Here is an 11,652-nt window from a genome sequence, read left to right on the forward strand (position 1 = left end):
CCTATATACATGATCATGCCTAGATAATCTCATAACTATTCGCTTTTCTATCAATTGCTCGACAGTAATTTGTTCACCCACCGTAATACTTATGCTATCTTGAGAGAATCCTCTAGTGAAACCTATGGCCCCCGGGTCTATCTCTTATCATATTTGTTTCCAATCTAGTTTTATTTGCATCTTTATTTTCTGCATCTATATTATAAAATACCAAAAATATATTTATGTTATCATACTATCTCTATCAGATCTCACTTTCGCAAGTGGCCGTGAAGGGATTGATAACCCCTTTATTGCGTTGGTTGCGAGTTCTTTATTTGTTTGTGTAGGTTTGTGGGACTTGTTGAGGTGCCTCCTACTGGATTAATACCTTGGTTCTCAAAAACTGAGGGAAATACTTACGCTACTATTGCTGGATCACCCTCTCCTCTTCGAGGAAAACCAACGCAAGCTCAAGACGTATCACCCCTCAATCCAGGACTCCCTGAGGGACCCCAAAACTGAGTAATAGCCCAAGAAATGGGCCAGAATCAGTCCAAACTGCGATTCTTGACGACCAAAAGGTAAGCACACGTTGGGGCTCGACAACCATGGAAATCGGTTGGAGACCCCAAAACAGTGAGTAATAGTGCATGAAAGAGCCCAGAATCGGACAAATCTAGGATTATTGATGAATGATACATAAAAGCACCTTGGGGTTCGTATATCATGGAAATCGCTCAGGGACCCCAAATCAATGAGTAATAGTTCTTGAAACGGGCCAGAATCGGCCAAAACTACGAGTGTTGATGACCGACACGTAATCTCATCTTGGGGTTCAACAACTATGGAAATCGCTTCGGGACCCCAAAACAGTGAGTAATAGTCCACGAAACGGGTCAGAATTGGCCAAAACTGTGAGTGTTGACGACGGACACGGAAACGCACCCCGGGGATCATCAATCATAGAAATCACTTTGGGACCCCAAAACACTGAGAAATAGTCCAAGAAACAGGCCAGAATCGGCCAAAACTGTGAGTGTTGATGATCGACATGTAATCGCACCATGGGGTTCAGCAACTATGGAAATCGCTTCGGGACCCCAAAACAATGAGTAGTAGTCCACGAAACGGGTCAGAATTGGCCAAAACTCTGAGTGTTGACGACGGAAACGTAAACGCACCCCAAGGATCATCAATCGTGGAAATTGCCCTGGGACCCCAAAACACTGAGTAATAGTCCAAGAAACGGGCCAGAATCGGCCAAAACTGTGAGTATTGATGACCGAGACGTAATCGCACCTTGGGGTTTAACAACTATGGAAATCGCTTTGGGACCCCAAAATGTTGAGTAATAGTCTAGGAAACAAGTCAGAATTGGCCAAAACTGTGAGTGTTGATGAGAGACACGTAAATGCACCCTGGGATCGTCAATCATGGAAATCGCTTTGGGGCGCCAAAACGCTGAGTAATAGTGCATGAAATGGACCAAAATCGACCAAAAATAGGAGTGTTCATGACCGACACGTAATCGCACCCCAGGGGTCGTCAATCGTGGAAATCACTATGGGACCCCAAAAATGAGTAATAGTCCAAGAAACTGGCCAGATCGGCCGAAATTGCGTGTCTTGACGACCAACACGTAAGCACACCTTGGGGTTTGACAACCACGGAAATCGCTTTGGAACCCCAAAACAGTGAGTAATAGTCCACAAAATAGGTCAGAATCGACATAAATTGCGGTGTTGATGACCGACACCTAAACGGACCCCGGGGTTTGTCTGTCGTTGAAATCACAAAGGGACCCCAAAACTAAGTAATAGTCCAAGAAACGGACTAGAATTGGCCCAAACTGCGAGTCTTGACGACCAACACGTAAGCACATGTTGGGGCTTGACAACCATGGAAATCGGTCGGAGACCCCAAAACAGTGAGTCATAGTGCATGAAAGTGCCCAGAATCAGACAAATCTAGGATTATTGATGAATGATACATCAACGCACCTTGGGGTTCGTCAATCATGGATATTGCACCTTGGGGTTTAACAACTATGGAAATCGCTTTGGGACCCCAAAACAGTGAGTAATAGTCCATGAAACAAGTCAGAATTGGCAAAAACTATGAGTGTTGATGACAGGCACGTAAATGCACCCTGGGATCGTCAATCGTGGAAATCGCTCTAGGCCCGAAAACACTCAGTAATAGTGCATTAAACGGACCAAATCAACCATAATTGGAGTGTACATGACTAACACGTAAACGCACCCTGGATGAATCGTGGAAATCACTTTGGGACCACAAAAATGAGTAATAATCCAAGAAACGGGCCAGAATCGGCCCAAACTGCGAGTCTTGACGACCAACATATAAGAACACCTTGGGGTTCGACTACTATGGAAATCGCTTGGGGACCCCAAAACAGTGAGTAATAGTCCATCGAAGAGCCCAAAATCGGACAAATCTAGGATTATTGATGAACGATACATAAACGCACCTTGGGGTTTGTCAATCATGGAAATCGCTCAGGGACCCCAAATCAGTGAGTAATAGTCCATGAATTGGGCCAGAATAGGCCAAAACTGCGAGTGTTGATGACTGACACGTAATCTCATCTTGGGGTTCCACAGCTATGGAAATCGCTTCGGGACCCCAAAACAGTGAGTAATAGTCCACGAAACGGGTCCGAATTGGCCAAAACTGTGAGTGTTGACGACGGACACGTAAACACACCCGAGGACCATCAATCATTGAAATCGCTCTAGGACTCCAAAACACTAAGTAATAGTCCAAGAAACAGGCCAGAATCGGCCAAAACTGTGAGTGTTTATGACCGACACGTAATCACACCTTGGGGTTCAACAACTATGGAAATCACTCCGGGACCCCAAAACGGTGAGTAAAAGTCCACGAAACGGGTCATAATTGGCCAAAACTATGAGTGTTGACGACGAACACGTAAATGCACCCCGAGGATCATCAATCGTGGAAGTTGCTCTGGGACCCCAAAACATTGAGAAATAGTCCAAGAAACGGGCCAGAATCGGCCAAAACTGTGAGTGTTGATGACCGAGACGTAATCACACCTTGGGGTTCAACAACTATGGAAATCTCTTTGGGACCCTAAAACGGTGGGTAATAGTCCACGAAACAAGTCAGAATTGGCCAAAACTGTTAGTGTTGATGACAGACACGTAAATGCACCATGGGATCGTCAATCGTGGAAATCGCTCTGGGGCCCCAAAAACGCTCAGTAATAGTGCATGAAATGGACCAAATTCGACCATAATTAGAGTGTTCATGACCGGCACGTAAATGCACCCCAGGCCAATCGTTGAAATCACTTTGGGACCACAAAAATGAGTAATAGTCCAAGAAATGGGCCAGAATCGGCCAAAACTGTGAGTGTTTAAGACCGACACGTAATCACACCTTGGGGTTCAACAACTATCGAAATCACTCCGGGACCCCAAAATGGTGAGTAAAAGTCCACGAAACGGGTCATAATTGGCCAAAACTATGAGTGTTGACGACGAACATGTAAATGCACCCCGAGGATCATCAATCGTGGAAGTTTCTCTGGGACCCCAAAACATTGAGTAATAGTCCAAGAAACGGGCCAGAATCGGCCAAAACTATGAGTGTTGATGACCGAGACGTAATCACACCTTGGGGTTCAACAACTATGGAAATCTCTTTGGGACCCCAAAACGGTGGGTAATAGTCCACGAAACAAGTCAGAATTGGCCAAAACTGTTAGTGTTGATGACAGACACGTAAATGCACCCTGGGATCGTCAATCGTGGAAATCGCTCTGGGCCCCAAAAACGCTCAGTAATAGTGCATGAAATGGACCAAATTCGACCATAATTGGAGTGTTCATGACCGACACGTAAATGCACCCCAGGCCAATCGTTGAAATCACTTTGGGACCCCAAAACTGAGTAATAGTCCAAGAAACAGGCCAGAATCGGCCCAAACTACGAGTCTTGACGACCAACACGTAAGCACACATTGGGGCTCAACAACCATGGAAATTAGTTGGAGACCCCAAAAAAGTGAGTAATAGTGCATGAAAGAGCCCAGAATTGGACAAATCTAGGATTATTGATGAATGATACATAAACGCACCTTCGGGTTCATCAATCATGCAAATCACTCAGGGACCCCAAATCACTGAGCAATAGTCCATGAAATGGCCAGAATTGGCCAAAACTGCAAGTGTTGATGACCGACAGGTAATCTCATCTTGGGGTTCAAGAGCTACTGAGACCAGAAGACCTTCTCCGTCGAGCTCCCCTCCTCGGCCCGGTAGAATGCGGCAGCATCGAACACGCTGCGAGGAAGATCTGCGAACGCTCCTGGAGAGCTCCGAATTTGGGTAAGCAACAGGTAATTAACACTCACATGCTTACTTTGCATGAAAAATGCCTTACCCGCTGCTATTTTCTTCAACGCCTCGATTTCTTGGAGGGCCTGGTAAGCTTCAGCCTTAGCGGCTTTGGCACTCTCAAGAGCCGCTGCAAGCTCAGACTCTCTAGTCTTCGGGTCACGCTCCAGGCTCTCATGTTTTTTCACGAGATCCTGGAGCTCTTGTTGTACCTCCGCCACCCACGCCTCCTGCTTCTCTCGCTCGGTGCGCTCCGCGGCCGCATTGCGTTCGGCCGCGGCCACCGCCTCCTTCAGGGTAGCCACCTCGTTAGTGGCCCCTGCAATACCCACGTTATCCTTGTCATTCTTTTTGCAACCAAAATCCTTTTCTGTAAGGTACAATTTTAATAAGGTGTTACTCACCTTCCTTGTCCTCGAGCTGCTTCTTGGCACGTCCGAGCTCGTTCTCGGACCGCTCGAGGCTTTCCTTCAAAGTATTAACCCCCGCAGTCAGTGCGGCAGAGGTCAGCAGCGCAGCCTGCAATCCCATATTGACATATTTTTTATGACTCCTGCGTATATCTTTTTAGATCCTCAGTCCGGCTTTTCTTTCCAAACACCGAACCGAGCATCAGGGGCTACTGTCTATGCGGTAATATTTTACATATATCAAAATTCTTACCTCAAAGCCTGTTAGAAGTCTGCTGCAGGCTTCGGTCAGCCCGCTCTTGGCGAGCTGCACCTTCTAATCACCGCACTCATAACAGTGCGGTGTTCCTCTTTGATGGAGGCGCCCTTGAGCGCCTCCAGCAAGCTATCCGGCGCCTCCGGTTGGACGGAGGCTGTCGGTGTCATGGTCTTGCTCTTCTTACGAAGGCGCCACCCGCTGGACTCCAGAGCCGCTATGGGATCCGGAGCCGAGTCCGGTGCAAAGTCCGGGAGGTTGTCCCGCGACACCTCCGGGGCCTCCTCCTCCTAGCGGGTCCCTTCCTGGGATCCCACCTCGTCATCGTCCGTGTCACGGGGGGTGGAGGCGGTCGGAAGAGAATCCATATCCGACGCACCTAAGGACCCGCTCGACGAATCGGGCAGATCGTCCTTGGGCGGACTGCAGGGTTGTATGCGGCATTAGAAAGACATTGTGTGGCAAAAAAGAAAAACCATGAAGTTATTCGGGAGTCCGGATACTTACGATCTCCCCAGGGGCTTGGCCCTTGGAGGCCAGTCCTCGTCATCGTCACTGGCGTTGGCAGAGCAGTCCGGGGGAAGAGTTTTTCCCTTCTTGGACCCTTCGGCCTCCCTCGTTGGGGAGGCCTTCCTTTTCTTCCCTCCCCCCACTGGGGGAGAGGCTTTCTTCTTATCCTCCTCACCTTGGTGAGAGGAGTTGGCCTCGGAGTCGTCATCCTATAGCACCTGAAAACGGGAACTCTACCGAGTCCCTGTGGCCTTCTTCTTGGCCTTCTTCTCTGGCACCACGTGGGGTGCCGGAGCCAGCAGCCCCATTAGGCGGGCGTCCGCTAGGTCCTCTGGCAATGGGGCCGGACAGATACACTGCTCGGCCTTCACCAGCCAGCCCTGTCAAAGGAAAGGGAGTTTAGATCCCGCATAGAGTCAAACTATGGAAAACAAGTGTCCCATAAAGGACAAAATCGCTTACCTCGTCAGCCGGACGCTGCGAGCTGAATCCGCGATCTTCGATAGCGGATGCGGGAGCCTCGGCGCCCTTGAACAGCACCTTCCAGACATCTTCGTACGTAGTGTCGAAGAGCCCGCTCAAAGTCTGGTGCTGCGCCGGATCAAACTCCCACATGTTGAAGCCTCGTCATTGGCACAGGAGGATCCGGCGGATGAGCATGACCTGGACCACGTTGACAAGCTTGAGCTTCTTGTCCACCAGCTTTTGGACGCGGGCTTGGAGTCCGGTCAGATCCTCCGAATCACCCCAAGTCCAGCCGCTCTCTTTCCAGGAGGTGAGCCGTGTGGGGATGCCAGATCTGAATTCGGGGGCCGCTGCCCATTCGGGGTCACGCGGCTCGGTGATGTAGAACCACCCCGATTGCCACCCCTTAATGGTTTCCACAAAAGTGCCCTCAAGCCAAGTAACGTTGGACATCCTACCCACCATGGCGCCTCCGCACTCTGCTTGGCTGCCCTTCACAACCTTCGGCTTGACACTAAAGGTCTTGAGCCACAAGCCGAAGTGGGGCTGGATGCAGAGGAAGGCCTCGCACACGACGATAAACGCCAAGATGTTGAGGATGAAATTCGGGGCCAGATCGTGGAAATCCAGGCCATAGTAGAACATGAGCCCCCGGACAAAGGGATGGAGTGGGAAGCCCAGTCCGCGGAGGAAATGGGTAAGACATACTACCCTCTCATGGGGCCTGGGGGTGGGGATGAGCTCTCCCTCGTCGGGGAGCCGATGCCCGATGTTGCTGGACAAATATCCGGCGCTGCGCAGCTTCTGGATGTGCCCCTCCGTCACGGAGGAGGCCATCCACTTGCCTCCCGCTCCGGACATAGTTGGAGAAGGTTGAGGTGAGATGTGCGGACTTGGGTGCTGGAGCTTGAGTTCGCAGAGATGGATAAGCCAAGGAGGAAGAAGGCGCGGGTAAAAGGGTTGGATCTTTATCCCCTTATATGGGCGGACAAAAACATGTGTCCCCACCATCCTGATAAAACTTGCTTATCTCCCAAGCGCCGCAATCAATGGCGCGGTTGGGTTACCCATGTCCGTATTGATGGGAATCCCGGCATAAGGGGAACACGATCTCTGCTTCGACAAGACGTGCCAAGGAAACCGCTTTGCTAAACGCGCTGAGGTGGTACAATAAAGACGATTCGAGTAAAGGCTTGGTAGTGGTGTGATGTCACGCCACCAAATATGTCAGCAGATTGAACTTGTGTAATATAATTCTCTCTATGATGGTACATGGAATTTATTTTGCAGGGCCGGACACTATCCTGGTGTTCACAATCTTCTATAAATTATTCAGAGGAGGAACCCGCCTTGCAATGCCAAAGACAATATGCGCGTCGGACTCGTCGTCATTGAAGCATGGTTCAGGGGCTACTGAGGGAGTCCTGGACTAGGGGGTGTCCCGATAGCCGAACTATCATCATCGGCCGGACTCCAAGACTATGAAGATACAAGATTGAAGACTTCGTCCCATGTCCGGATGGGACTTTCCTTGGCGTGGAAGGAAAGCTTGGCGATACGGATATGTAGATCACCTACCATTGTAACCGACTCTGTGTAACCCTAGCCCTCTCCGGTGTCTATATAAACCGGATGGCTTTAGTCCGTAGGACGAACAACAATCATACCATCAGCTAGCTTCTAGGGTTTAGCCTCCTTGATCTCGTGGTAGATCTACTCTTGTAACACACATCATCAATATTAATCAAGCAGGATGTAGGGTTTTACCTCCATCAAGAGGGCCCGAACCTGGGTAAAATATCGTGACCCTTGTCTCATGTTACCATCCGCCTAGACGCACAGTTCGGGACCCCCTACCCGAGATCCGCCGGTTTTGACACCGACACATGTCCTCCCGCGAATCGGTATCCGGCTCGGAGAGCTCGGAAATCCGGACATAGTTCATCCTCAAAATAGAGGGAGAATCAATGCATTGCTCTTCCACTACCTCTATCTGATGGGTGGCCGACGGAGAGTTAATCTACCTTTGGTCGGGTTTAAGCCCAATCTGATCATAGTCCGTAGCGACATCCAGAGCGGCAATGCGATCGAAGAACTCATTCAGGGAAGAGAGCTCTGTCTAATCCATCTGTTCGGCAAGTTCCGAGTTGACAAGGAGGCTGTTTTTGATGACCTGAGAAGTCATCGTTGGCACGACGGCCGATCGGGCGGTCATGACGAAACCGCCTAGTCAGAGAGTTTGGCCTAGGTCTAGGGCTCCCCCAGAGGTAATGTTGTCCTTGACAACGAGGCGAGCCATCAAACCTTACCATGACGACACAGTGGAACTCTTAGTGAAAGCACTAATGTCGGTGTCAAAACCGGCGGATCTCGGGTAGGGGGTCCCGAACTGTTCTCCTAAGGCTAATGGTAACAGGAGGCGGGGGATACGATGTTTACCCAGGTTCGGGCCCTCTCGATGGAGGTAATACCCTACTTCTTGCTTGATTGTTCTTGATGATATGAGTATTACAAGAGTTTATCTACCACGAGATCGTAGAGGCTAAACCCTAGAAGCTAGCCTATGATTATGATTATGGTTGTCCTGCGGACCAAACCCTCCGGTTTATATAGACATCGAAGGGAGCTAGGGCTATACAGAGTCGGTTACAAAGAAGGAGATCTACACATCCGAATCGCCAAGCTTGCCTTCCATGCAAAGGACAGTCCCATCCGGACACGGGATGAAGTCTTCAATCTTGTATCTTCATAGTCCAACAGTCTGACCAAAGTATATAGCCCGGCTGTCCGAGGACCCCTTGATACGTCTCCAACGTATCTATAATTTTTTATTGTTCCATGCTATTATATTACCCCTTTCGGATGTTCATGGGCTTTATTTTACACAATTATATCATTTTTCGAACTAACCTACTAACCGGAGGCCCAGCCCATATTGCTGTTTTTTTGCCTATTTCAGTATTCCGAAGAAAAGGAATATCAAAGGGAGTCCAAACGGAATGAAACCTTCAGGAGCGTGATTTTTGGAACGAACGTGATCCAGAGGACTTGGAGTGCAAGTCAAGAAGCAGCTGAGGCTCCCACGAGATAGGATGGCGCGCCCCCTATCTCGTGGGCCCCTCGGGCATCCACCGACGTACTTCTTCCTCCTATATAAGCCTACGTACCCCGAAAACATCCAGGAGCAGGACAAAACACAATTTCCACCACCGTAACCTTCTGTATCCGCGAGATCTCATCTTGGAGCCTTCGCCGGCACTCTGCCGGAGGGGGGAATCGACCACGGAGGGCCTCTACATCAACATCCTTGCCCCTCCGATGAGTTGTGAGTAGTTTACCACAGACCTACGGGTCCATAGTTATTAGCTAGATGGCTTCTTCTCTCTTTTTGGATCTCAATACAATGTTCTCCCCCTCTCTTGTGGAGATCTATTCGATGTAATCTCTTTTTACGGTGTGTTTGTCGAGATCCGATGAATTGTGGGTTTATGATCAAGTTTATCTATGAATAGTATTTGAATCTTCTCTGAATTCTTTTATGTATGATTGAGTTATCTTTGCAAGTCTCTTCAAATTATCAGTTTGGTTTGGCCTACTAGATTGATCTTTCTTGCCATGGGAGAAGTGCTTAGCTTTGGATCCAATCTTGCGATGTCCTTACCCAGTGACAGAAAGGGTTGCAAGGCACATATTGTATTGTTGCCATCGAGGATAACAAGATGGAGTTTATATCATATTGCTTGAGTTTATCCCTCTACATCATGTCATCTTGCTTAATGCGTTACCTTGTTCTTATGAACTTAATACTCTAGATGCAGACAGGAGTCGGTCGATGTGTGGAGTAATAGTAGTAGATGCAGGCAGGAGTCTGTCTACTTGTTATGGACGTGATGCCTATATACATGATCATGTCTAGATAATCTCATAACTATTCGCTTTTCTATCAATTGCTCTACAGTAATTTGTTCACCCACCGTAATACTTATTCTATCTTGAGAGAAGCCTCTAGTGAAACCTATACCCCCCTGGGTCTATCTCTTATCATATTTGTTTCCAATCTACTTTGATTTGCATCTTTATTTTCTGCATCTATATTATAAAATACCAAAAATATATTTATCTTATCATACTATCTCTATCAGATCTCACTTTCGCAAGAGGCCGTGAAGGGCTTGAAAACCTCTTTATTGCGTTGGTTGCGAGTTCTTTATTTGTTTGTGTAGGTTCGTGGGACTTGTTGAGGAGCCTCCTACTGGATTGATACATTGGTTCTCAAAAACTGAGGGAAATAATTACGCTACTATTGCTGCATCACCCTCTCCTCTTCAAGGAAAACCAACGCAAGCTCAAGACGTAGCAAGAAGGATTTCTGGCGCCGTTTCCAGGGAGGTCTTCACTCAAGTCAAGACATACCAAGTACCCATCACAAACTCATCTCCCTCGTAGTTACATTATTTGCCATTTGCCTCTCGTTTTCCTCTTTCCCGCTTCAGCCTTGCCGTTTTATTCGCCCCCTCTTTCCCAATCTCCTCCTCTCTTTTCCGCTTGCCTTTTCTGTTTGCTTGTGTGTTGGATTACTTGTTGCCATGGCACAAGATAATACCAAATTGTGTGATTTCTCGAATACCAATAATAAGGATTTACATAGCACTCCGATTGCTCCTGTTAATGATGTTGAGTCTTGTGAAATCAATGCTGCTTTGCTGAATCTTGTTATGAAAGATCAATTCGCCGGCCTTCCTAGTGAAGATGCCGCTACTCATCTAAACAACTTTGTTGATTTGTGTGATATGCAAAAGAAGAAAGATACAGATAACAATATTGTTAAATTGAAGTTATTTCCGTTTTCACTTAGAGATCGTGCTAAAGTTTGGTTTTCGTCTTTGCCTAAAAATAGAATTGATTCTTGGAACAAGTGCAAAGATGCTTTTATCTCTAAGTATTTTCCTCTCGCTAAGATCATCACTCTTAGGAACGATATTATGAATTTTAAAAAACTTAATCATGAGCATGTTTCCCAATCTTGGGGAAGAATGAAATTGATGTGGCGCAATTGCCCTACTCATGGTTTGAATTTATGGATGATCATACAAAAACTTATGCCGGTTTAAACATTGCCTCTAGAAATCTCTTAGATTCTGCCGTGGGTGGCACGTTTATGGAAATCACACTAGGAGATGCTACAAAACTTCTTGATAATATTATGGCTAATTATTCTCAATGGCACACCGAAAGATCTTCTAGTAAAAAAGTGCATGCTATAGAAGAAATCAATGTTTTGAGTGGAAAGATGGATGAACTTATGAAATTGTTTGCTACTAAAAACACTCCTTTTGATCCCAATGATATGCCTTTGTCTTCCTTGATATAGAATAATAATGAATCTATGGATGTGAATTTCGTTGGTAGGAATAGTTTTGGAAACAATGTTTATAGAGGAAACTTTAATGCTAGACCGTTCCCTAGTAATTCCTTTAATAATTATGGAAATTCCTACAATAATTCTTATGGTAATTTTAATAAGATGCCCTCTGATTTTTAGAATGGTGCGAGAGAATTTATGATTTCTCCAAGGAATTTTAATGCTTTGCTTGAAGAAAAACTGCTCAAAGTTGATGCTTTGGCTAGGAACGTTGATAGATTTT

The sequence above is a fragment of the Triticum aestivum genome, chromosome 1B (genome assembly GCF_018294505.1).
Source record: "Triticum aestivum cultivar Chinese Spring chromosome 1B, IWGSC CS RefSeq v2.1, whole genome shotgun sequence".
In the NCBI taxonomy this organism is placed as follows: Eukaryota; Viridiplantae; Streptophyta; class Magnoliopsida; order Poales; family Poaceae; genus Triticum; species Triticum aestivum.